At 39.6% G+C, this 27,454-nt stretch overlaps 1 pseudogene; it reads right to left on the reverse strand.

The window, feature by feature from the left end:
• Positions 1 to 943: 943 nt before the first annotated feature.
• The window catches only part of LOC149217564 (3-ketoacyl-CoA thiolase 2, peroxisomal-like), a 39,426-nt pseudogene continuing 12,915 nt past the window's right edge, over positions 944 to 27,454 (reverse strand).

Genomic DNA, 27,454 nt, shown 5'->3' on the forward strand with positions numbered 1-27,454 from the left:
AACTTTCAGATGGTTTGGCCTCATGCTTATTTTGTCATTAATGTTGTACTCTTGAGGTGGATACTTCTAGATCTCAAGCATGGTTTGGCTATCCCCTTGCCACTGGTTAAGGTGATCTTCTTCTCCAGCCCCAAATTGGATCAAGTCTCTCCTCTCTGAGGATGATGGTCCTCAACATCCTACCTATGAGATGCAAAAACTCATTTTTGGACTTGCTCAATTGTACACCATTTTTTGTTTGTCATATCTTCCCATGTTTTATCTTGATATAAATCAAATAAACTTTTCCTTGTTTGATTTCTAGATACAAAAGGCTATCCTCTTCAGGAGATTTGTTTCTCTCTGGAATCAACTGTGAAATGGGAGGCAATTTCATGTGGTTGTATCCACTGTTGTGAGGCTCAGCCAAGACTCACGAGTCTTATTGAGTCAAATTTGAAACAAGTATTTGCAGTGAAACTTGACATGTAATGAATCTTGGCAATTTTTGCATGAAACTAGTGAACTCACAGAAATCGATGTAGACTTGCCCAAACTCATGAGTTCGCCAGTGTTGCAAACATCCTGATTTTATCACGATAAAATCCCGAAATCCCAATTTTTTGACCTAGTCAATGTTTGCTGATTTTTACAGATCTAAGTTGCATGAAATACAAAAATGTTTCATAGTTTCCTAAATGTGTACATTTAGAAACATCACCTCCCAAAAATGGAAATGTCGGGTGAAATGTCGGTTGAATCTTGTAAGAAAAAAGGGAATAAGAACCATAGATGAAATTTTAGAAGGAAAACCAAGTCTATATTAACTCTCATAGATGATTACATGATGGTCAAGTTTTGGCTGAGTTTCAGCCGAGTTTTGGCGTTTCAGGTATGGGTACGACCCAAAATGTTAGGTTCCTAGAAGTTTTGTGCAACATAGATTTATGGTTATAATGAAGCTTCATGCATTGATCAACTTGTTTTCTATTGTTCTATGCACACCCTTTTGCATGGCCACAGTCCTCTTCATCAGCGATACAACACCAACTCCATCACTTGGCTTGAATTTGAGAGATTGGAATAGAACATAGACATGACTGACATAGACTGATTACTCAACACCCAATGCTTTATAATGACAGAAAATCTAGCATTTTGTAACTTTTTTAATAAAATCAACACCATAGAAAACATGCATAGCATGCAATTGAGAAAAAAACTCTATACTAGTAGTGGTGCTTCCTCCCTTCTTAAATGTAGGTCTGAGTTTCCCTAAATTAGAAAGAGAAGCATTAGGATGAATGCAATTGTCAACAGATATCATCACAGGCTTCTCATCTCCAGTTTTAGGATCAACAATCTTCAACACAAAAAAAGAAACACATTAAGTACCATTGTAGCAACTCTCTAATGAATCAAACTTTAGAAATTACAGAACATGGGTGTTTTGTACCTTTGTTTCATCTGGGATGATCTCATCTTTGAAATTCCCTTCTGCTGTTGCTACCGCTGCATGCCTATGAGATTCAACCTGAAAATAATTATAGCAGTTAATATTCAACTCACAATCCTTTCCTTCACTGACTAATTCATATGAACTGCACCAACATTGACATCACTCAAATCAAAAGCTTAAAACAACATCCATATACCACTGCTTGATCCTGGTATTGATATGAAACTCCATAGCTCTCAACTACATTTTCTGAGGTGATGGCCATGGGAAAAATACAATCTTGTGCTTTTCTAAAAAAATCAACCTATTGCAAGGGGCAACAAAAGACATCAATAGTAAGCTATATTAAAGACATAGAAGAGTATGGACAAAAACATCAAATTTAAACTACTGACAAAATTAAAGGCCCTCTATTTACAACATCATTGAATTTTATTGATGCCTACCTTTGAACTGATAAAACCTTCCCACACTATAGGATGACATTGACTCCACTCCTACACCGATGCCTAAAGTAGACAAATTGAAATAAGAAACGTTTCTAAATTCAAACCTGATATGATAATCCAATGGTAGCAAAAAAAAATATTGACATACCAATGTCATAAAACAAAACTTTAATTGCAACTACAACATCTGCAACTACTTGTAGGCCCGAAGAGCATTGTCTTTTAACAATCCTGATAGGTACAGTTTGTGGAGAGATGACATGGTAAGCAACATGCAGTTGTCACAAGAACTCAGGCATCCAACAAGAAAATAATTCATTTGGCACATGAAATGGTAGGATATACACCTGGGAATACAACATAAACAACAACCATCCTACACTCACTGACACATTGAGAGCCAGGTGCAAGAACAATACCCACTAAAATATCACCAACTTCAACTAGATTAAGTCCAGTCTTGTCAATCAATGGTTGCAAGAAGATAGAGAACATTCAAAGACATCTGTGCACTCATTGTCCATGGACCATAATGGTAGGGGGGGGGGGATTTTTTAAACTGCATACAAAAATATCAATCAATTTATCAGTGTAACCACTAATCCAGGCCTTCAAAACAGGAGCAAGCAAGTCATAGGAAAGAGTATCCTTAAATCCTCCACGTTTAGCCTTGCAAATAGGGGTACGATAAGCTATGCAAGAGTGACAATCAAATAAAGAAATACTAGATGATGAACATCAAATAAGCTGAATTTGGCACAAGCATCCATTAAACCCCATACAATAGAACCTCAAGCATTCCCAATCCATCAACACATTCATACATACAACATCAAATTTATCATTTGAAAACAATATAAAAGACCACAACCATTGCACAGAAAGCTATGAACAATAGTTTTTCACCCAAAAACTCCACAAAACAAAACATTCACAACCCCTGCCCCAACCCCCACCCAGACCAAATTCAAGAAAGAAAACAAAAATAGGAAAGACAGATATGTAAGCATAGAGTAGAGTTCACCATATTTTTTATTTGAAATAATTCTCAGTTATTTTCAATTTGTATGGATTACTTTAACTTTCCTTCTAGTGTTACAATTCCCTTTAGGCTTTGACACAATAGACAGATGTGCAGGTTGGGGCTGCCCAGTCTTCAGGGCACATAGAGAGTTGAGATTTTTCCTTTCACTCCCCTCCTCTCCAGTAGTTTTGTGGAATTATTTTGGGTGGTGCCAAACATGGTTCATTAGACCATACTCATAGATAATCTTAAAAATGAACTCTAACACTTAATGAATCCAAAAAACCATAGCCTCAAATTGCACCCAATAACCAAAATAAAAATGAAAAGGATCAGAAGGGTCTAGTTCCATTTTGAAAAAATAAAATATCTTGTATGAAGTTAGGTTCTACTATAATTTCTAAAACCTATTTGGCAAAACCCATAAAATTTCAAAAAACAATAATCCTGTAATTAAATTAAAAATTGAAGAAACCTCTTCATATTTTGGTTGCGAATATAATTGCCTGCAACCTTGGCTCTCATATATCATCACTGAAGAGTCCGGCCCTGATGTTTGCGACATCCGTACGAATGTCTTAGATAGTTGAACTGACAATACCTTGGCCTAGATTGAAATGGTTATGTCTATTATTAATATTCAGGTTGTCATCTGTTATGATGTCCTCTAGGTATGTGATTTTTCCATCATTATCCTTTACCATCTTCAATGAAATTTTCTATTTAAACTCAATGTTCCTAAGAACCTTATCTTCAAGATGCCAATCCTCTTTGTTCAACCCCATTCATTATCAATCCCCTACATTCTATGACTGTTTTCTCCACCTTTTATAACCTTAGGTCACCTCACATGATACAATCTCTTCCTAGCGGGTGAATCATGGAAGTCATGTCACCATGGCTTGGTGAGCTAACAAGTTTGAAGGAATTGTACATTTAACATGACTAGAGGTGCCAGTATTCCCATACATCCGCATGTGTCACACATTCTCTTATTAAATTTCAACATGGAGTGGTCTAAATTCTCACTTAAATTTACTTTAGTTCCAAATGATCTCCTTAGTTACCTATCTGGTTCCTCATTTTATTGAACCATCTTATTACATAAGAAAACCTTATTACATGAATCTTTGCAATAAGACACCTAATTTCCTTTGAGAGATCCTGAATACTCCAATCCCTGATACCCCATTTATCTGAAACTTGTTAATTGAAGGGTAGCGTCTCTTTCAATATTGAGCTTGTCATTGCCTTATTCATTTGATATGTTGATGGAGAAATAAAAAATGATACTATCATTGTGATTCGTTATTACCCCATCATTCCCAAATCTGCTGGCTTGGACCCTAGTTACCCCATCAAGATTTAGTATGAACCAACTCTCAGGAGGTACCTCTTTAGGCAAGGTGTTTAGTTTGGTGGAATTTTTTATCAAGTTGTGGATGTATGTATATATGTGCTCTTGTTTTGACTATTTTGATTTTTCTTTTCTTTGTTGATGGACCTTGTTGTTTTTCTTTGTGTACCTTGTTTTTGATTTATTTCTACGATGTCTGATTTTCACACAATTTGGAAGATCTGTGACACTACAAAAGATGATTGAATGGTAATATAATCTTCTTCACATTCTATGGATTATTACTTATCTTTTGGTATGCTCGTTCTAGTATTTGGTGAGAATTTTTTGCTTGTCCCTTTGAAGAGGCAAAGTTCCTATTTTAATATGATAAGTTTCTAAACTTATGGAATTGATAATAGGTGCACTTGAAGAGGAAAATAAAGTGTAGAAAGTGAATAAAAATTGTAGCCATTATGTTTTTACTCATATCATTGTTTCATGGTTCCATGCATTATGCAAAATTTACAAGTAGTTGGTTACTCTTCAGACAAGCAATCTCATGATTTTTCCTTCTTGAGTAGTTCATCATGAACAACTTTGTAAAATAATACTGCATTGCCTCACATGTTTCTTTTGCAGTTTAACTCTTAGTTGCATTATGAGTAGACATTGTTGGGACCTTGACCAAGTTTTCTAGTCACTTCCTTTGACAATATCTTCTCAAAATATATAAAAATAGTTTAGAGACTACATCAAAATCTAGATCATATTAGATTGGTTTCCTATAGAATATTCTTAAATGTGCTTCTATTTATATCAAACATAGTGCTCTGTTCTTCATTAATTTTAGATATTCGGAAAATGGTTTAAGCGTTATAAAATTTTTGAACACTAAATGGTTTTTGGAGCAAATTTGATTTGAATATATTTGTGCATCAATTTCAATGCAAGTTTACTGATAAAATTGTGATTATTGAAACAATGAATTTTCGAGATATGCAGATCCTTTGTAATTTTGTCACTCATTCCAAGGAATAGTTGCTGCATGAGTTTGATAAATATTCAACTATATTAATTTGGATTGAATTGTGTCCTACAAGAGTTACAGTACCTTTTGCCTACTATTTTTCCCTTCAATAAATGAACATCCTTCCATATAAGTTTGGTGATTACAGGCTCCGCTTTGGTCCGTTGTTGAGATTTTTTTTTTAATTGCATTTTGACGTGGTTGATGATTGTTTAGAATCACGACTGTTGGAAGTTGATACCATGTTGTGGATCTGGCTCAGCTTCTAGTGGAAATTAGAGGAGTGTTTGGATTTAACTAAAGGAGATTAACATGAAGTAAAGAGTTACCAGCAAAGCTAATATGAAAATAAATCAATTCTATTTCTATGTTCTAAGGATTTCTTTCAGTAATGATTCTAAGAATTGGGAACGACTTAGAATCCATCTTTAAAATTCTAAAGTTTGCAGTATTACCCATTGCAAAGGTGTTGGTGATGTGTTTCCTTGTGTTCGTCATGGATAAAAATTACGTCAACATTTTAAGTCCCAAAAATCACAAGCTTCTCAATGGGTAATCTTCCTCTTTATCTTTGCTACTCATTGCATGTTGTAGCATGTTCATTTTTTTTTTGGGGGGGGGGGGGGGGGGGGGGGGGGGTGGTGTCACATGGAATGAGTCGATCTTGCGGACAAGATAGACCTTCCTAGAATCTAACGATATCTAGTGACAAGCAAGCCAATCAAAAACTATCTTTTTCTAAATATGCAATATATAAACAAAGGCAAACAAGTGTTTTAGGCCTACCTTGGGTCCAAAGCAAGTTTGTGGAAGCCTCGCTCCTTTGATCCAAATGAGCTCCCTTGTCGCGAATCTGCAAACACAAACAAGCAAACAAATTAAATAGCACCTAAAAAGCCAATATCATAAAGCATACTTAACATGATGATCAAGGAATTCATGAAACAAATGACATAAGACAATTTGTTGAGAAAAATGAATCTGATTGTATTAATTCAAATCAAAGAAGAGGTTTACAACCTGTGCCTTGATGCTATACAAGCTCCTCCCAGGGTCCAACAAGAAGTCTCCTCTACTTTGACAAGTTTCACTCTCTTCCCGATGAAGCCAAAAAGGTATGTGATCTCTCCTCTCAAGCTTAACTAGGAAGTCTCAATTCCACCAGCATTAACCCTGAAAATGTTAAGCTTCTAACCTCTCCAGCAACCAGCCCAATGCCTTAATTTATAGTGCAATGGAGGGAAGTTACTAGGTCCTCCTTCAAAGGGATAAAGCCCTCCTTCAAAGGGATAGCTCCTCTCATCAAGGGATTAGCTCCTTCTCTTTTGGGATGCATGAACCACCTAAGAGCAAACAATCCACGTCAAAATTCCTTCTAGAATCATCTAGAATTAACCCAAAGTGAGTTTTTTAGAATAAACTTGCGCCTTTTTGACTTTCACAGGGGTCCGCACCCACTCCTTTAGGAACAGAGCGGGCAGGTCCGCAGGTAATGTGAACAGGGAGTGCGGGACCGCAGGCAACAGTGAGAGAAAGTGCGGAACCAGAGCTTTGTTGATTTTTAATGTCTTTCTCTCATTTTCAAAGCTTGACTTGAAGAGCTGAGGTTTGAGACTTGCTTAGGAGGATAGTACAAGTGATGATAAACCCATACTGACTGCAAATAGTCATGGTGATGATATTTTTGTGTAACAGATTGCCCACTAAAGTGCGAAGTCTGTAGTAGATGAGGATTTCATTTATCACTTAGGAAGAGTGAAGTACTTTATCATTTCGAGGATCATCTTGTGGAGAGCCTGGTTGGAACCTGTAAAAACATTCAATGCAAAATATATATATGAGATCATATCATCGCTGAGGTAGGCATTCCCATACTCAGATCAAAACTGACTAGAAAACTAACTACTGCTCTGATATAGGAATGATATTGTAATATATCACAAGTATAGACACATGTAGACATAGTATGGACGCAGCCATATGTTTATGAATAGTCCACAATATAATGAATACAAAATTCCTCGCAGCCTGGATTGTGGAAACTAGATCCAGGGTCTTCATTTATACTTCCCAAAATAGTACAATTCTAACCATGCGAATGAATGTGTTGAAGTCTAACATGGTAGAAACCACTTGATTACTAGTCAATGATGTAAACTGTTAACAAGTGTGAGAGAAACCACCAGTAATGTCAATGGCTCTCAAAGTACCCAGTACAATCCATGAGATGTGAATATATGTTTTGATGTCGAACATGTCACGGAATCCTTTGATCGAAGGTCAATGATGCAACCTATCGTCGAAGGCGAGAAACCTGCCATTGAGGCATGCAGATCCCAAGGTACTGACGATTTCTAGATCATCTTTCTAGATAATGAGCTGAAGTTGATAGGAAGCGATCCGTCGTAGGCAAGCCCACAACACGAAATCATAGATCAAGTTTGAAGAAATTTAGTTGCAAGGACTGACTCAGGGATGGTCAAGATGGATGAAAGATATTTTGTAGATGAATGGCTTATTGGCACTGTCCTCTTGAACACATAACGACACAACAGATGGTTTGGTGACAATTGACCCAAAGTTAATACCCAGAAATCGGCTGAAGATTTTCAATGTGGTTTGATCAACTGTTAGGTAAAGGATTTCCCAACCCAGGTGAATAAAAGTGTCGTGTTCAAGAGTGGTTACAAAGTATGACAAACAGGCTCATTTTTCTCTCTTTTCCCCCACCATTTCTGGCAAGTACCTCTTTATTTTTGACAAGCTTGAGGAGGATAACATTTGCTTGATTATAAGCTCATCCTTCGGATGAGTCCAACTTAGTTTAAATTCGAACCTTAAGAAGGAGTGGTTCGTTCCTATTTGTAATTGAACAGGTCCTTTACTGTTAAATTTTAACGAGTCCAGTATAGGAGAAACTCGGCATTTTTCAATTTTAGAGAGTCTAAAAAAACTTAAGAAGACTCCAGGGTTGACCTTTTTTGTAAATTTGTGTCTCCCAAGCCCTAAAAAGTATAAAATAATACTTGAGAGAACCGCTTGATCTTTAAGACCAAGGATTACTTTTCGTAATTAGTGCCTTTGATCCGAAAAAGTAAAAAAGCGATCAATGACACGTCGTTTTATAACCAATATCGAATTTGAAACGACAAAAATCCGGCAATCTTTTCATGTTTTTACGGTCACAAAAAGAGCTGTAAGTGGACCGTCTTTTTAGTTCCATTTTAACGAGTTTAAAAAGAAAAACTTGGTGATCTTTTCATGTTTTAGGAGTCAGAAAAGAGCTTAAAGGTGACTCTAGATGTTTTTTCGTCGAAAATGACCGATTTTGCCTGAAAATCCGTTATCCTGAACAAAAATGCAAACATTACTCATACCTGTTTAAGATGGATAAAAATGCTGCAAAAGCTACCTTTCTAAAGTGAAACATAAACAAATTTACAATTCATTTATTCAAAAAACTTATAAAAAGGGCTTTCGTCAATTCATTTTTACCGTTTGAAATTTGGGTGAGAAAATAGTGCTTTTGGTCAGAAACTTCCCGTGAAGATTGCGGAAAATCCATTCGTCGGAATCGAGCGCCGTCTCCTCCAGGTAATCCACATCATCCTACTTTTCAATTTTATCCATTTCAAATCATTTTTTAGGGTTTCATTTCATTTTTAGAGGGTTTTTAGGTTAGAAACCCGCGCGCGGGGGCCCGCAAGCATAACACAGGCAGCCTGCGGACCCCGACTTTTTTCTCAATGGGGAAAAAGTCTGGGGTCTGCACCTGCCGTGAAGGTAAGGTGCAGACCCACGCACTGTCTCTAAGAGAGAGGGTGCAGTCCCTGCAGCAAGGGTTTTTAACCCTAAATTTCTCAAAATTTACCCAAACAATTCATTTTTTTGCATTCTAACTCGCCCTTTTATTGGATGTAGAGTATACATCATGCTTGATTGGCGAGAACGGGAGCATGAGGACGTAGATCTTGCCGCGTTAAATCACCAACCTTCGATCGATGCATTGAAGGCATGCGGCTTGTACAAATTCTGGGCCATACCTGGCATGAGGGCCCAGGTGGACTTCTTGCAGTGGCTGGTAGACAGGTGGAGCATACAGGACCAGTGCTTCTTCATTGGTGGCCACCAGCTCGAAATTGAGCCGGCAGACATATACTTTTTGACTGGATTGCCTAAGAGAGGCGAAGACTTGACTCTATTCGGGACTAGGCCAGGTGGCCAGTCTGTCAATAGCCTCCGGCTAGAGTTCTGCAACAACCAGACTAGAGACAAAGGGATAGACATCAAAACCATATCCCGTCCTGAACTCATGGTGATCACGTTTACTGTTACTAGGCTCTGTGGGAGTGCCGCACTACATATTGCCACTGGATCCCAGATGCAGATGGCAGTTGACTGCTTTCGAGGCACCATCTTTAACTGGTGCGACGCTGTGTTGGCTAATGTAAAAGGCCAACTGACCAGAGCCAAGAACAGACAACTGAAGACCTTTGGATATGGTGCTTTAGTTGTGAGCTTTGGTCTAGAGAGGGTCCCAATGTTGGTCCCGCAGCACCTCACTGTTGGAGCTGGACTTCCTCGAGAGCCCAAACTGATGTGATGGGTTGCAGTTATGGCCCGTCATCCTGATGAGGGGACAGAGGTCGTTCAATTCAAACCTAAGTATTTCCATTGGTTGGAAAACCAGGTTTTTGCTATTCAGGACTTTCCTTACGCTGGGGTAGATTTTCGCGGTGACCCAGACATGGCTCTTCCACCCGGAGAGCAATGGGATGATTCAGGTAAAATTATTTTCAGCATTTTCCTATTTTATTTTATTTTTTTATTTTTATCTCGTCCCAAAACTGATAGTAAAAGTTTTTAAATGCAAATGTGGGTCCACAGCGACCAGCCGCTCTCCGACCTTACGAGAGGAAACAACCAGCTGCAGCGGCACCAGCCCCACAGGACGAATCAGCAGAGACCTTGGCCGAATTGGAGAGCCATCTAGAGCGTTTGACAGGAGACATTCTGGAGATTGGCATAGATGACATTCCTTGTCGACTACAGCGCTATGTGATTGGGGTCCCATGACCTTTTAGGAGGTTCCTTTGTAAGGTGGCCCGTACAGTGGTTTCTTATCGAGATCATCACCAGTGATAGGATGATCGCCTATTGTAGACACATATGACATTTTTTGCTTTTTGTACTTATCATTTTTGCCAATCATAAGGTGTTTTTCAACCTATGATCGAGGACAATGTATATTTTGACACGCTCCTATATTATACTATATCACTATTACCGGCTTATCTTGTAAAACATGTTATGGAATGCTTTTAAATTTACATGTATGATTATTGCAAATGTCTACTTAATATTTGAGAAGCAATTGCGTCTGCTAATGTATTTAAAGATATTGGAATATGCTGATATTCAATATAATCAAATTCACGTTCCAAGAGACGCACTCTCAAAAATAATCTCAATAACACTGGATTTCTAATGGCATATACTCTATTAAGCTGTAATACAACGAGTTCAGAATCTAACCTCACTATCAAACTCCGAATCCCAAATGAAATAGATTCAAATAATAACTCAATCACTGCACTATACTCGGCAATGTTGTTCGTTGTTTGACCGAGGCTTACCCCATGCATAGACACCAACTCGTCAGAGGGCGAATAGATAACCCAAGCTGTGGAAGAAATGTTCCGTGTATTACGCCAAGCACCATCAGCAAATCCAATGTACGTTTGGAGAGGCATCGACATCTGCAATATCAAGAGTAAAACCAAGATAAGCAGGAATAATGACGAAAAACACTCTCTAAGCTAAGCACACTTTTTAAACTAAAACACACCAGCTAGAAAGAAAAACTAACCTAACTAAAAATCTCCACACCCATTTTTAAGCATAATACCTCTTCAGGTAAAGACCATTTCTGGGTTTACCTAAAGAGTCCCGTTAAAGTCTACCAATTCATAGGCCCCTTTTGCCAGCTTTCGCTTGACAACATAGGGACCATGCCACATAGGAATGAATTTTCAAGCGCCTAATTTATCATTAGCTTGATCGTACAATAAGACTAGGTCTCCTTCCGAAAAATTTCAAGGGGTCACATTTTGATCACACTGAGCTTTAATACGTTTTGCATGAATTTTCATCGCCAATGCAGCATCACGTCGATTCTCATCTAATTGAGCCAAGTATAACAAACGTTTTTCCTCTTCGGAAGTGGCTGGAAGTAACTCGATAGCCATTTGCAATGACGGGATTTCGCATTCAATGGGTAACACAACTTCCAGACTGTAAACTAGTTGGAAAGGAGTGAACCCTGTTGACTTTTTTACTGAGGTTCGATACGCCCAAAGTGCTGAAAATAGCATGTTATGCCAATTCGACGGATGAATCCCAATGATTCGTCGGATCATGATGACTAAAACTTTGTTGATGGATTCAACTAGACCATTAGATTGTGGATAATAAGGAGTTGAACTATCGTGACACAAGCCAAGCTGGCCTGTAAGTTCAGTCATCATAACATTTCGAAAATGATGCCCATGATTAGTGATAATCGCTTGTGGAACACCAAACCTAGCAATTATATGATTGAACACGAAAATCGCAGCTGTTTTGCCGTCTGCCTCAAATGTAGGCATCACCTCGGCCCACTTGGTAAAATAATCTACCGCAAGGATAATATACGCATGCCCCCCGGCCGAGTGAGGGTTACATGTAATAAAATCGATACCCCATTTTGCAAACGGGCCGATGACAATTATTGGGTGGAGAGGAGCAGGTGGAGCACGCATCTTTCGATCAAAAATTTGGCAGTTGTGGCATTTTCAGACCGCGTTAATACAATCTTTAAACAAAGATGGCCAGAAGTAGCCAGCGCCCAATATCTTTTGGGCTGTGGCATACCCAGACATATGACTGCCACACGCTCCAGAGTGACAGTCATTTAGAACCCTTTCAGATTCCTCATGAGTTAAACAACGTCAAAAAACAGAGTCTGCCCCACGGCGATAAAGTGTATCTCCAATAATTTTGAATTGTTGGGACTGGAATCATATTTTCCAACGTTCTGACCTTGAAATTTCTGGCCGAAAGGATTGGGTCTGGAGATAAACGATGATATATCCATACCATGGATCTAAAATGCTGATTAGAAATAAGGATTCGTCTGCAATGGGCTCCTTCGCCACAGTTTCCGTGTCAACACGCGGGAAGTCACACATTAACTCCACAAAAACTAAAGATTTCTTCGACTTAGGCTTTTCAAATTCCAAGTCGAACTCCTGCAGGATCACAATCCATTTGGAGTACTTGCCCCCTAGCAATTGCTTGGTCAAAATATAGATCATAGGGTTGCAATAAAAAATTACTGTAGTTTTACGTAGTAAAATGTAATGACGAAAACGTTGGACAGCTTGAACAGTTGCCAATGCCATTTTCTCCACATGTGAGTATTTTAGCTCAGTTGGATTTAAAGTTCTACTAAGGTAATATATCACATGTTCAGTACCGAATTCATCTTCCTGAACTAACACCATTTCGATGGTGGAATGGGAAGCGGCGAGATACAAGAAGTAGTCCTGGTTGTAGTTGGGAGGATGCAATAACAGTGCATGGGTCAACGCGTGTTTTAGTGCATCAAAATATTTCTGAGCTATCTCATCCCAATAGAATGGAGTATTCTGTTTCAACAACCGGGTAAAGCCCTTTGTAACCTCGGCGTAGTTAGGAATGAATCGTCGTAAAAAGTTTGCTTTCGCTTGCAAACTTTGGAGTTGGCGAAGACTCGAAGGAGGAGGCAATTTGACAATAGCTTCAACCTTCGAGGGGTCGATGCGAATGCCAGCTTTCGAAACAACAAACCCCAGTAATTGACCCGTTTCTATACAGAAGACACACTTGTGTGGATTCAACCTTATCCGATAATGCCTACACCTCATAAAGATTGCTCGCAAATGGATGAGATGATCAACTCGATGTAATGAATGAGCAGGCAAATCATCGAGATAGGGTTTCACAATGTGCTTGATGTCATGAAACGCATAAGACATGGCCCTTTGAAAAGTTGCCCCGGCATTCTTGAGTCCAAAAGGTAATTTGCAATAAGCAAATGTCCCCCATGGAAAAATGAAAGCCGTTTTTTGTTGATCGAGAGGTAGAATATTGATTTGATTGTATCAGGAAAAACCATCCATGAAGGAAAATATTTCACTACCGGCACAATCATCAATGATTTGATCGATATAGGGAGTTGGGTAATTGTCCTTTGGACAGGCTCGATTAATGTCCCTATAATCGATACATATTCTTATTGTCCCTTGCTTTTTGTTAACCGGAACAATATTCGATACCCAATCCGTTAACGGGATCGGATAAATGAAACCTGCTTTCAATAATTTTTCAACTTCTGCTTTAATAGCAGCAGCTTTTCTCGGGTGAATCTGATGCAAACATTGCCAGACGGGTTTAGCATCCAGGTAAGTCTTGTTTTCATGCACAACAATTGTGGGGTCGATTCCTGGCATTTCCTCATACGACCAGGCAAACACGTCACGAAATTCTTGAAATAGGGCCTTATATATTTGAGTTTCATCTTCCGTACACGAGGCATCTATATGAATGTTTTCAACAATTCCAGGCTTAACCGAAATATCAATAGGAATAGTTCGAGAAATGTTTCCCAAATTTAACTCGGAATCAGGATTTTTCATTGGATTCTGAGGTTCCTTGACATATTCAGTCGTAAAAATTGATGAGAAATCATTTTCAAAACGATCATTCTCGGGTAAAAATGAAGATCTGTGATGAAGATCTTCCCATGGTAGATCATCGACACATAGGATTTCACGAATTTTCTCATCGTAGTGAACAAGTTCGGAAAATGTTGTTGAATCCGAGTTTGATGTGAAAAGTGATTCCTCATGGACCACATTCATTAAGTCAATTTTGGTTGAAGATGGGTCGGAAAGTGACTGCACGGCCTGATACGCAATTTCATATGGACTCAAAGGCATAACATCACCAAATGAGTCTATCTCAGATTCAGAAGGTACGATCCAAGGATCATCATAAACAATGGTGTCTGACGAAATCATATGAATAGTTGCAAAATAAGACGATGCGTTGATAGGAGGAAAAGGAAAAGTTCCCAGTAAACCGGCATCTTTAACTAGTCCTACTCCAACATCCTTATATGGGATAGTCGTTTTACCGACATGCTGAATGCTTTCAGAAGAGGTTGGGTCGGATGAAAAGTAAGCTAGCTGGTCTATTGTTACGATCTTTCCATTGTGAGGAAACTTTATAACCCGAAAGACCGATGAAACGACAGCTGTCATAGCGTAAGACCAACTACGACCCAAGAGAAGGTTGTAATCTAGAGGGGCATCAACCACCTCCACATCTAGATTAACAGTTTTGCCTTCTACCCCTATAGGTAAATCTTGTAGAATGCCAAAAGGATGAAACCCACGGCCATCAAAGGCCTTTAGAATCGTCGGGGATTGATTTAGTGAAGGAGAACTAAGCGATCTCCAACACTGTATCGACATAATACACGTTGAGGCTCTCTCATCAATCACAGTCCTATGAATAGGTCTGTTTTTTACTATCACCGGGATCTGGAAAGCCATTTGATGAGGTAAGCGCGGTGTACTATTTTCTAGATCGAAAATTATAAGGTTCGGGTCCTGAACGTCAACAGCTCCTATAACCGACAAAAGTAATTTACGCTGCGCTGGACATGATTGCAGCACTTCCAAAGCCGACATTGCTGAAGGTGAAACAACTAAATCTTCAACAATGTTATAGTTCTGAGCCGCTCTCGCATGTGGATTGAAAGCTGACTTTCGAAGTATACCCTTGGCGGGTGGTTTGATTACTAATTCTGGATTAGGTTTCTCGATCTGTAGTGGATCAGAACCGGGAGCTGAGGTTGATGGGTTAGAATGAGAAGATTCTGCTTCTTTACCATCAACATGACTTTTACTACCATAATCATGCGATCGAGTCGCAATCCTAACATGGGACATCATCAGTATGGGTTCTTCGTTGGCATTTGAGGAAGAACCTATCATCTTACTGCCTTGACTTGGAAAAGGATCCTTCAAAACAGCAGGCATTTGGGAACCTTTGACAATATTCGCAACCTCTGCATGATGAGGGCAGTCTCTTGTAAAATTCTCTTCGTCACAAATGAGACACAGATAACGAGGTTTGCGTTTTTCATCATTTGATTCCACTTTTTCTGGTTTCTCCTTCGAATTTTTATCTGTTTTATTTTTCTTCTTCCCTTTCTTCTTACCATCGGATTTTGATTTGGCTGTAGATGACTCTACAACATGAATATCGGCGGAAACTTCCGCGAAAGAATCTCCCGTCGGGGAATCTGGCAAGGTTATGATAGGAGAGGAATTCTTGGAAGACTTCTTCTTACTTTTGGTGTTAACCGTACCAATCATACCATCAGCGGCATGAGACCCTAAAGGAGGTGCAACGATTTGATTTTGCTTGGGAAGATCGGGGATTTTCTCGTGTAACGTACCTGACTGAGTATAAACTAAGTCAAGGTACTGTGCTTGAGCAATTACTTGCTCCTCAGTAACGACTCCGGCCTTAGCTACATCCTCAGTGATCTTTGGCAATAAAGATTTTACAAACCATTCAGCTAAGATCTGATTCGGAATAAAAACCTTCACTAAACGCCGTCGACATCTCCATTCATAAATGTGATCTGAAATGTAAGTGGACGTCGACTGCTTTAACGAAGTTAATAATTCCGTGCCATTGTCATATCTGACTCGCAACTGAAAATGAGTTAAAAACAAAGTAGCTAACTGACTAAAGTTATAAAAAGTGGCTCGCGGTAACTCAATGTACCACTTGGCCGCAAGACCAATTAGAGTGTGCTGGAAAAGCCTTAAACGGATTGAATCATCTGAAATGGAATTAGACGCACACCAGAGGTGATAAGTCATCACATGGTTCGACGGGTCCTCTCCTGATTTGCATTCAAACTTAAGAATATCACTAAGCAACTTATTCGGCATTGGTGGCCAAAACGGAAGATAGTTAATGGGATCGTTCGTTAGGCGCGACAAGTCAGGCAAGTCCAAAGTTGCGATAAACGGTAACTGACGATTAGGGTCCCTAAAACTCTGGGTCATGAGACCAGCCCCAGGAGGAGGATATCTAGGATAACTAGGAATTGGAATCGCATTTGGGATATTATATCCTCTCGGAAAACTAGGATTAACCAGACCATACTGGGGTTGTTGATATGTATACGCAGGGTACGGTTGATACTGATAGACTAGCTGCTGCACAGCAGGACCGAATTGGTACTGTCCCTGGTACGGTTGATAAGTAAGTTTAGGTTGACTTGTGACAATCGTACTTGAACCAGGTTGTCCTACAGGCATTTGAACCGAAGTCTGAATTGTGGGTACAGACTGAGTTAAAGATGTCTGAGGAGTTGATACAGGAACAGTAGAAACCGAAGCTGTCGATACTCCAGAAGTAGGTGGGGTAGATTGAACAGATGTTGCAACAGTTGCAGCAGCCGTTTGCGGCGAAGTACGAGGCGTACTAGGCCCAGGCTGAGAAACTACCGAAGGTGCAGAAGTTTGAATAGTAGACTGGACTGGTTGCTGGGGTGAACCAGAAACCGAGGGTTGTCCAGTTTGAGATGACAACTGTACATTCGGTTGCAAGACCTGTTGAGATTTTGATGGATCCCACACTAAATTCATTCCGGGGTACGGACCCATAACAGGTTGAGGATATGGAGGACCATAACCGGGTTGAGGGTAGGGTTGATAATTCAAAGGTACATTTCCAGTTCCTTGAACATATGATTGACCGGAAGGTGGTTGGAAACCTTGGTTTGGGTACTGCCCCTGAGGTTGATAACCTTGAGGCATGTACTGATACTGGGGTTGACCTTGAGGTACATATTGATACTGGGGTTGACCTTGAGGTACATATTGTGTCTGGGGTTGACCTTGAGGAACGTACTGTCCTTGAGGTTGCCCCCCAGATGCAAATTGGGTACCTTGAGGTTGCCCCCCAGGCAGTATTTGAGGACTTTGAGGCTGCCCCCTAGGCGGTAAATGGCCGCCTTGAGGTTGAGGATTAGGATTAGTACCTGACATCATGAGAATATCTTCTACACTCAACGGCTTAGTTCCATTATTTCCAGTTAATAACCCTTGTTCAATAGGTTGAGGAGATGCTCCCTAAAAAGTACCAGTAAGTGACTAATACCCCAAGGGAACAAAAGGACCGCCGTACAAAAAGGTTTCCGGCGATCGAGAAAACATGGACGACTGTCTTGACATATTTAACCGAGGATAGTAACTCCTAGGTGTTGGGTGAAAAGGAATACGAGGTGGAGAAAAACTTAGTCCCGGGTTTTCCAAAAAATTGGTCAATGAAAGATACCAAGCACTGTTCCTAGGCGGACTGTAAAAGATTGATTCACGCTCCCTAAGCTCTATAGTAGGTTGATTTTCAGGGATAGGGACGCCTACTTCTTCTTCCGGAGTAGCAAGTTCTTCAATAGCTATTAGTCCAGAAGGAAGATTTTGGGTAATTATTCTTTCTACCCTGGGTGAACCAGGACCACTAGAAGATGGAGAGGCAAACCCCGATGTTGGAGTAGCAGCAAATTCACTTTCAGGTTCAGATATTTCAGGTTCCTCACCTATATCACTAGTAGATGAAAAGCTACCAGTAATTTCAGAAACAGACATCGATTGTGGATTATAATCTACTACTAAAGCTTGATAATCAGGATGTACCACCAAAGAAGACTCTCCTTCTTCAGGTGACCCAACTCCACTGTCTCTAGGAGTTACTAGGGCTCATAGCCCTTCAGGCTGGCTCGATGAAAACTCAGGAGGTTGGCCCCGAAGTCTACGGGACTTCTTCGGTAATTCAGCCACGGTTGAAAATTTTAACTACTCCACACGAAAACAAAGTAAAATCTCAATGAAAACCACCTAAAGCCTCTAAAGAACCAAACAAATTTGAATCACACGCCTAAAGAATCTAGGAGATCAAACCACACACAAACAGTAACTTTTCGTACTGAAAACACTAGTTGGTGATGAAATCCAACGTCGCAGAGTTCAATACAGAAATGGCGGTTGGAACAGTTACCCTGGCAACCTACTTAATGAATAGACAGGCACAATTTCCTCCACTAAACCGTCTCGAGTGAAGAGAACCCCCCAGAAAATCCAAGTGAGTCTAGCCAACGTCTGCTCCAGGTACAGTGGGATCTTCCCACCACTGTCACCTTAGGAAGAATCCTATAGAACATGGTCACTAAGGTTACCAACGGAAACAAATATACCTGGGGGAACAGTCTATGATCCGATACGCACGCAAGGGCAGAGTAACAAGCTCAATCCCCTTGAAGGCTCCTTGACATAATCCAAGGTTTACCAACAAGTGACCCCAGGCTCCTCGACAATGGTTAATCCGAGGTTTGCCGTTTTTAATACGTGAATATCTGGCATCGTTCCCAATGAGGAAGGATTGATTACCACACTGGTTTGGACACGATCTCGTGCTTCTCCTTTAAGAGGAGCTTTCCCAGAGCATAAATGCAACAATTGGATTTTTCTCCTACCGCAAGATACAACTACTTGTTTGTTTTACTGTCTTGGAGAGTTAATTACTCCCTACTCCAAGACACTAGCCTAAGCTATGTTGGTGTATCAGAGCCCTATAAACAAAAATATTACTAGATAGATTTTACTTTAAGCGTTATTTTTATTGGTTTTTGTTTAAGTCAAGAGGTGCGGAGATGAAACTCGTGGTGTGAAGACTCGACTCGAAATCACTAAAAAAAATGCACTTAAGATGATTAAGCAATCTTTTCCCTTCAATGAACTTTTAGCTAGGAAAGAGTTTGAGAATGCAAATACTTGTAAACACAAATCTTTCTTCACAAAGAAATTAAAAGAAGAGTTTTTTGTCTTTTCCAATGCACTCAAAATGAGAAAACTAGTTATTTTCACAAAAATTTCCCTTTTCTTTCAAACACTCAAATACTACAAAAACAAACTTTTTCCAAAAGAGATTTTTATTTTTTATTTTTTATAAAACACTCAAAACTATGAAAATAACTAATCTTGAGATCTATAAACTATAAAAAACTATTTGAAGTCAAAGCTTACAAGATGTCTTTTTCAAGGATGTTTTACTTAGCTATAAGCAAACTAAGGACTAATTTGTCCAGAATCATAAATCAGTAAAAAAACAACCAATTTTTGTTTTCTTTTCTAAAAATGAAATCCAAACTTTTAACATAAGTCTTTTTCGAAGTTTCGCAAAGAGAAAACACAAGGTGGATTCCTCAACAAAGGTAGATTCTGCAAATGGTCAGACTCATAAGAATGCTAGTAAAAACCAAGGTTATCTGAGGCTTCTAAGCTTTGAGCTACTACAAGACCAAAATGAAAAACCAAGCCCGGCAACCAAAACTTCTAGGAATTTCACCTAAAACCCTAACACCAATGGAATTAACCTAAGGAAAGTTTCTAACAAGTCATATGCAGGTCTGGGCAGGGGATAATAACATCTAAACAAAAACTAAGCTGAATAACAGAGAAAATCTTAGGTTTTCCAAAATTTTGACAGGGTCCACAGGCCCACAGTTCACACAGGTGCGGTACCGCTTTGTGCTAAAAGCAAAAGTGCGGATAGGTCCGCACTGTGTCGCAAGCCGAGGGTGCGGTCCTCTCCCAAAGTTATGAAAAACAAAAGATAATCCTAGATCTACTAAATCTACCTAATTCCACACACAACAAGCCAAAAACATAAACAAAAACACAGTTTCTTAGGTTAAAGTAAAAACAAGGAAAAAATCAAGTCCCCAGTGAAGTTGCCATTTTGTCACACGGAATGAGTCTATCTTGCGGACAAGATAGACCTTCCTAGAATCTAACGATATCTAGTGACAAGCAAACCAATCAAAAACTATCTTTCTCTAAATATGCAATATATAAACAAAGGCAAACAAGTGTTTTAGGCCTACCTTGGGTCCAATGCAAGTTTGTGGAAGCCTCGCTCCTTTGATCCAAATGAGCTCCCTTGTCGCGAATATGCAAACACAAACAAGAAAACAAATTAAATAGCACCTGAAAATCCAATATCATAAAGCATACTTAACATGATGATCAAGGAATTCATGAAACAAATGACATAAGACAATTTGTTGAGAAAAATGAATCTGATTGTATTAATTCAAATCAAAGAAGAACTTTACAACCTGTGCCTTGATGCTGTACAAGCTCCTCCCAGGGTCCAACAAGAAGTCTCCTCTACTTTGACAAGTTCACTCTCTTCCCAATGAAGCCAAAAAGGTATGTGATCTCTACTCTCAAGCTTAACTAGGAAGTCTCAATTCCACCAGCATTAACCCTCAAAATGTTAAGCTTCTAACCTCTCCAGCAACCAGCCCAATGCCGTAATTTATAGTGCAATGGAGGGAAGTTACTAGGTCCTCCTTCAAAGGGATAAAGCCCTCCTTCAAAGGGATAGCTCCTCTCATCAAGGGATTAGCTCCTTCTCTTTTGGGATGCATGAACCACCTAAGAGCGAACAATCCACGTCAAAATTCCTTCTAGAATCATCTAGAATTAACCCAAAGTGAGTTTTTTAGAATAAACTTGCGCCTTTTTGACTTTCACAGGGGTCCGCACCCACTCCTTTAGGGACAGAGCGGGCAGGTCCGTAGGTAATGTGAACAGGGAGTGCGGGACCGCAGGCAACAGTGAGAGAAAGTGCGAAACCAGAGCTTTGGTGATTTTTAATGTCTTTCTCTCATTTTCAAAGCTTGACTTGAAGAGTTGAGGTCTGAGACTTGCTTAGGAGGACAGTACAAGTGATGATAAACCCATACTGACTGCAAATAGTCATGGTGATGATATTTTTGTGTAACATATTGCCCCCTAAAGTGCGAAGTCTGTAGTAGATGAGGATTTCATTTATCACTTAGGAAGAGTGAAGTACTTTATCATTTCGAGGATCATCTTGTGGAGAACCTAGATTTAACATGACCAGAGGTGCCAATATTCACATACATCCATGTGTCACACTCTTATTTTCTTCCAACATGGAGTCGTCTGAATTCTCACTTAAATTTACTTTAATCCCAAATGTTCTCCTTAGTTACCTATCTAGTTCCTCATCTTATTGAACCATCTTCTTACGTAGGAAAACCTTATTACAAGAATATTTGCAACAAGACACTTAATTTAATTCGAGAGATCCTAAATATTCCAATCTTTGATACCCCATTTATTTGAAACCCGATTATTGGAGGGGAGAGTCTCTTTCAATATTGAGCATATCATTGCCTTATTTAGTACTTAAGTTAGTCCCTGAATTGGAGCCTCAAATTCAAGTGTTGTTTGATATGCCTATTGTCACCTTCTGTAAAGAGAGTTCCGGTTGTACAAAGAGGGCAAAAGAACAAAGATGTTGGGAGCTAGCCTCCAAGCCATATGTTATCCATGATAACCCCTAGAGATAGTTTTTAGAATGATTAATCATTTTCACCTATCTACTACTTTTCTGAAAGAGGTTGTTGTGCTTTGCAAATTGGATATTAAAGGAGGAATAACAGGTCTAGTATATATTGTTTTGGAGAAATTTCCATATTCTCTTAAAACCATTTCTTTCACAAACCCCATTTTTTTCCTTTGTTTTTTAAACTCTAGCCGTAGTGACCCATTTTTAACTCTAGCCAAAATCCCTTTGTATATCCAAATCTAGCCATGTTTCCCTTTCCCCTTTGAAATGTTTTTAGACATTCAGAAATCATGCTGAAACCCTTTTAAAGAGTCGGGACCCAGAAACCATAATCGTTATCATCCCCTTCCATTTTTGTGATACATATCCGCCCATCTCCCTTTTTAACTTCTGCGATTGCAATATCACATATCGCAAAGTTTCCCCGTCGATTGCCATATCCAAGTCCCGTCACCCCTCCTTCTCGCCGATTGCGATAAAATCCCTCCTCCGCCGATATCACATATCACAAAGTTCCCCACCGATTATCATATCGTAAGTTCCTCCTCAACCTTGCTGATTGCAATAATTCCTTCCCCCGTTGATTGCGATATCAAAATCGAGGATCGCACAAGTCAAAATCCCTCCTCCACCAAAGTCCCTTCCAACTTGCGGTTACGATGTGCGAGAACCCTCTAGGATGCGATATTTTAGGTATCATGATTTATTGAAGATTTGCATCCAGACAATTGGAAAGCACTATGAAATATGGTAAAAAGGCCCTCTTCTGTATTGCGATTGCGATACCAACAGGCATAGATCAATGACCCAGATTGAATCAGCCTCGATCAACGGCGTAGATCAACGAACATTAAAACGTCTATTTTGCTTCGGCTCAATGGGACGGTGAGGGTATTTTTCGGCGTATATCTAGCAACACGATCATCAAACAAAGAAAACAAAGGTAATATTATGAAATGACCGATTGCAATATTTCGGGTGGGCCCAATCCCGCAAGTGTCAAGGGGAGACATTGAATGTGAGCATCAGAAATGGCCGATATGGAGGATTTTTTCTAACAAAGGGACGAGCCTCACAGACATGAGCCCAAAGGTCCTAGCACCCAAGGACTAAAATCTTGGTTGTAGCCCCTGGTCACATCAAGCAAAAGGGGCCAAAGAAGATCGAAATGTCCTGTCCCGTGAGGACCTTTAATGGAAAACCTCGATGTGATAACTTTGCGAGAAAGTAATGCAAAACTTTAAAGGCGTGGTGGTTCGACAACTAAGGCATTTAAGAAAGGAGATGCAACATTCAAAATTGGCATGGGATGACCTAGCAAGGCCCCTTATGACACGAAACTAGGGTCAACGCTGACAGAGTAAATGAAGACATGGAAGCTCGGGAGGACTTGATGATCTAGCATGGTGCTCCATGCAAAGGGAAGATGAAGTACCACCCAGGTGACCTCTGCTCCTGTACTGTGGCATTAAACTGATAGTTGACTGCTCCTAGTTTTGAAGAATGAACGATTCGAGCAGTAAAGGAAAAAGCGACGGGAATCGACTGAGTGACACAGGTGGCTAGACCATGGGCGAGCAACAACCTGAAGCAAAGGTGATCATAGGGATGGGCACACAGATATTGTGTTGGCATGTTCATCTAATTGATTGACTTGTTTTGTTATCCTGTAATGTGTTGCCATTTAATGAAGCAATTAATATTTTGTAGTCATTTTTGGGCCATAGATCCATCTCAGGCTGAGACAGCTAGTCAATTTGACAATTGAGGCTTGACTACGATATTTTGTTGTAGTTACTGTTCAATGCTCCCCTCTCTAGATAAATAGTGGGAAGCAACACTTCATAAAGGTTCAGAATCCTAAAGAAATAACTACATGTTATTTTCAAGAGTGTATGAATTTATGATATGCATCTTTCATAATATTAAGGAAATGGTGGTGATTCCTCCTTCGACTACTATAGTATGTTATCCCTCTGTTAAATTCCAATGTGTTCAATTTCCTCTCTGAATTCATGTAATCGTAGCTGCTAGGAATGTTTCATATGTTCTTCTAGATTCATTTGTATTGAATTGTTAATGCATGTTCCTGTATGGATCTTTGATATTATATCTTTAACATTGCGCTCCATGAATCATTGCCCCCATCCTATTTCATCCATTATGTCTACATTTAACTCAGTTAAGTGTAGAATTCTCGAGGCTTCAAGCTCTATGCGATAAGTGTAGAATTACTGATGCTTCAAGCTCTATATGTGATGAGTTACTCTATCTCCCTATCCTCTCTCATTGCTCTGCCAAAGCTTATTAAACTACAGGTCCTTGAACTACTCGGCCTCCACTAGTTTATACATATATTTCTGTGAGTTGGATACATTAATAAGTACCAGAAATATATGGCTTACGCCTTTAGATGAATGAACCAACCTATGCTGTTTATTATATATATAGAAAAATATATGTGATGTCTCCAGTTTCCTGAGAATAATATGAGACACACAAAATCTAGATGTGTCCAGGCACTGGTCTTGTAAGAAATCCGAGGCTATCTCTGGAAGTGACAACATATTTTGGCGTCGTTGTCGGGGAACGTATTGAAGGAATTTTCCCCTGTGATACGACAAGTTAAGCACTCTTTGTGTAGGTGAGAAAAGATGTTCTTATTGCATCCTCGTCACCTTGGCAACTTCACAAATCCCATTATTATTTATCATCCTGGCTTTTAGAAAGCCTCACACTCGCTTAGATACCTCTCAACAGAAAACCCTATTTGTGTTTGACCCAGAGAAGTTAATTTTCAGGAGAGTCAGGAAGGAGAAAAATCCTACTACATATGCTATTGTCTCATCATTCTTTGAAGCCTCCTCATCTAGCTCCCAACCCACTGTCATTCACTGCTAAAAATTTACTCCTAAGATCCTTGCATACCCTATTCTCAGTCTAGACACTCCAACCATTGTGGTTTTGGCCCAAGTTCCTCCAACAAATCTGAACCCCCGTCCATTAATTCAGATGGTTTTTCCAGGTTTCTTACTAAATAAATATGCCCCTCTCTATTTACCTCAACCTCTAAGTGCTATTCCTCAGGACTACCTAAAGATTTTGCCTAGGTTCAATGGGGAGGATGAAAACACTGCATAGAGACACATTGAAACCTTCTGTGCTTTTGCTGAGAATCTAAATGTAGAACAACTGGATGTGGTCTTGAGACTCTTTGTACAATCCCTTGATGGAGAAGCCAAAAAATGGTTTAAAGCCCTACCTAATGCCTCCATCACTACCTGGGAGGAACTTGAAAACTCTTTCACACAAAAGTGGGGTGAAAAGAGAAATCATGAGTATGTCCTCACAGAGTTCAATGCTATAAGGAAGAAGCCAAAAGAGGATATTTCAGAATTCATAAAAAGGTTCAATAAGTAGTATAATAACTTGCCTGGTGAGATAAAGCCTCCTCAAGCTGCTGCTCGCGTAGTTTTTGTGGGAGCCTTTGAATCCGACTTTGGTTTTACCCTAAGAGAAAGGAAGTCTTGCACTTTGGATCAAATCCAAGTTGATGCTCTTGAGGTAGAAGAAAATTTCACCTCGGTAGGGAAGTCAATAGGTAAGGATGAACCTACTGAGAAGAAAATGGGGAAAGAAGAAACATCCTCCTCTGGTCAAGCTAAAGAATCACCAGATCTAAAGTGGGAAGAAATGGATATACTCATCAAAAGTTTATCACATAAGGTGGTGAAGCTTGAGCTGGAGAAAAAGAGTCTCTTGAAACCAAATTCTCAAGGTAACAACCGAGGTTATAATCCATAGTACAAAAGTCCACCATTGCAAATACTTCCAAGGGAAAGAAAGGACCAAATTGATCATATGCCTCCTCCTCTATATTTAGAAGATGATCCCGATGAACAATCATCAGATACACATGAGATGTAGGGAAACTTGTATTCGTGTTTCTCTGAAGAAGAACATGAAAATATGGCTCACCAGGAGACAAGTCATGATAGAGAAGCAACAAAAAATGATGAAAACATAGGTGACTATTGTAAACAGTTTGAGTATTTCATGCAAGCACAACTACACCAAAGGTGTGATCTAAGATCTTCAAGAAAGAGGTCGAGGGAACCAAAACAACAAGAGGGAACTACTCCCCAAGATATTCCCCCAGTGCCAAACAAAGGGAAAGGTAAGTTGAATCCTTACGCATACAAGGTAAAATATTCTCCTCAAATAAAGAATGCAATAGCTCCGAGGAACACATAGAAAAGAAGGCGCATGTTCTGATAAAAACTACCATTGATAAGGAAAGAGAAGCAGTGCTAGGAGGTGTACAAAAAGGCCGAACTTCATTCAATCTTTAGAAGGAACTCGAAAATGTAAAGATTCTTGTTCCTCTAATTGAACTTCTAAAGCAAACCACTTATAAAGATCAAGTCTCTCAGTTCGTGCTTCCATCCACCTCAACACTGACCCATGACTGTTTAAACCTGCAAGAAGAAAGACCAATGGTTTTTTTTGGGCCTCATGTTGAATAACTTGATCCTTCCACCGAACCCTTCTATGTGACCCTGGTAATTCATGACCTTTTATTGCATAAATGCATGTTGGAATCTAGAGCCTCACATAACCTCATACCCTTAGTCGTGATGGAATAACTTGGCTTGCAGATCACCAGGACCTACAAGGACATATACTCATTTGACTATAAGAGGGTAAAATTCTTGGGAATGATAAAATATCTAGTGGTAAACCTAGCTCAAATTCCTATGAAGAGCGTAGTGATGGACATCATAGTGGCAGATATTTCCCCTCGATTCAACATGCTCCTATCTAGGTCTTGGGGTTCCAAGGTGGGGGGGACCTGTCAAGTTAGATCTAACTTATGCCACTATTCCCACTTTTGGAGGCGAAGAAAGGAGGTTGTACAAAGAGTCTAGATTTGTAAAAACTGTGACCCCAGTTGAACGTTCTAAAAATTCTCTAGCGTATGGAAAAGAAAGCAACCTCTCCTGCCTATTCCTAGAAGAAGATGAGACCATCTTAGAAGAAACACCAGTACATCTAACGATGCGGTTAGAACACCAACACACAGATGAAAACAAAGTGTGGAAATTATACTTTGTCAGAGCAAATTATAAAGAGGGAAATGGAGCAGGAGTATTGTTGGTATCTCCTGAGGGCAGCTTGATACCCCTCTCATTCAAGCTAGGGTTTGATGCAACCAACAATGTGGGAGAGCATGAAGCATTGCTCCTTGGGTTACAAACAACAAGGAATATGAATATTGAATGCTTAAATGTGCGTGGAGACTCTGAGCTAACTGTAAAGAAGATCAGAAATCAGTGCTAGGCTAAACACCCCAGATTGAGGACTTACCAGAATGAAGTACGTGACTTGATTGATAACTTCTTCCTGGCCTTTAATATCTAATTTCTTCCCAGAGAAGGAAATAGAATGATTGATTCCCTTGCTGTAGCAGCAAGAAAGTATAAACCCCCTAAGAATCCACTTCTCAAGTACGAGGTGAAGGTTAGATACAGACCCTCTATACCTGATAATGTCAAGCACTAGTAGGTATTCGAGAATGATGAGAAGATCAAACGATTTATAGGAGTAGTTGGGGAGTTTGCTAACT

This window comes from Pinus tabuliformis, chromosome 1_1 (genome assembly GCF_031772625.1).
Source record: "Pinus tabuliformis cultivar Carrire ecotype Pingquan chromosome 1_1, CPIR1, whole genome shotgun sequence".
Classification (NCBI taxonomy): Eukaryota; Viridiplantae; Streptophyta; class Pinopsida; order Pinales; family Pinaceae; genus Pinus; species Pinus tabuliformis.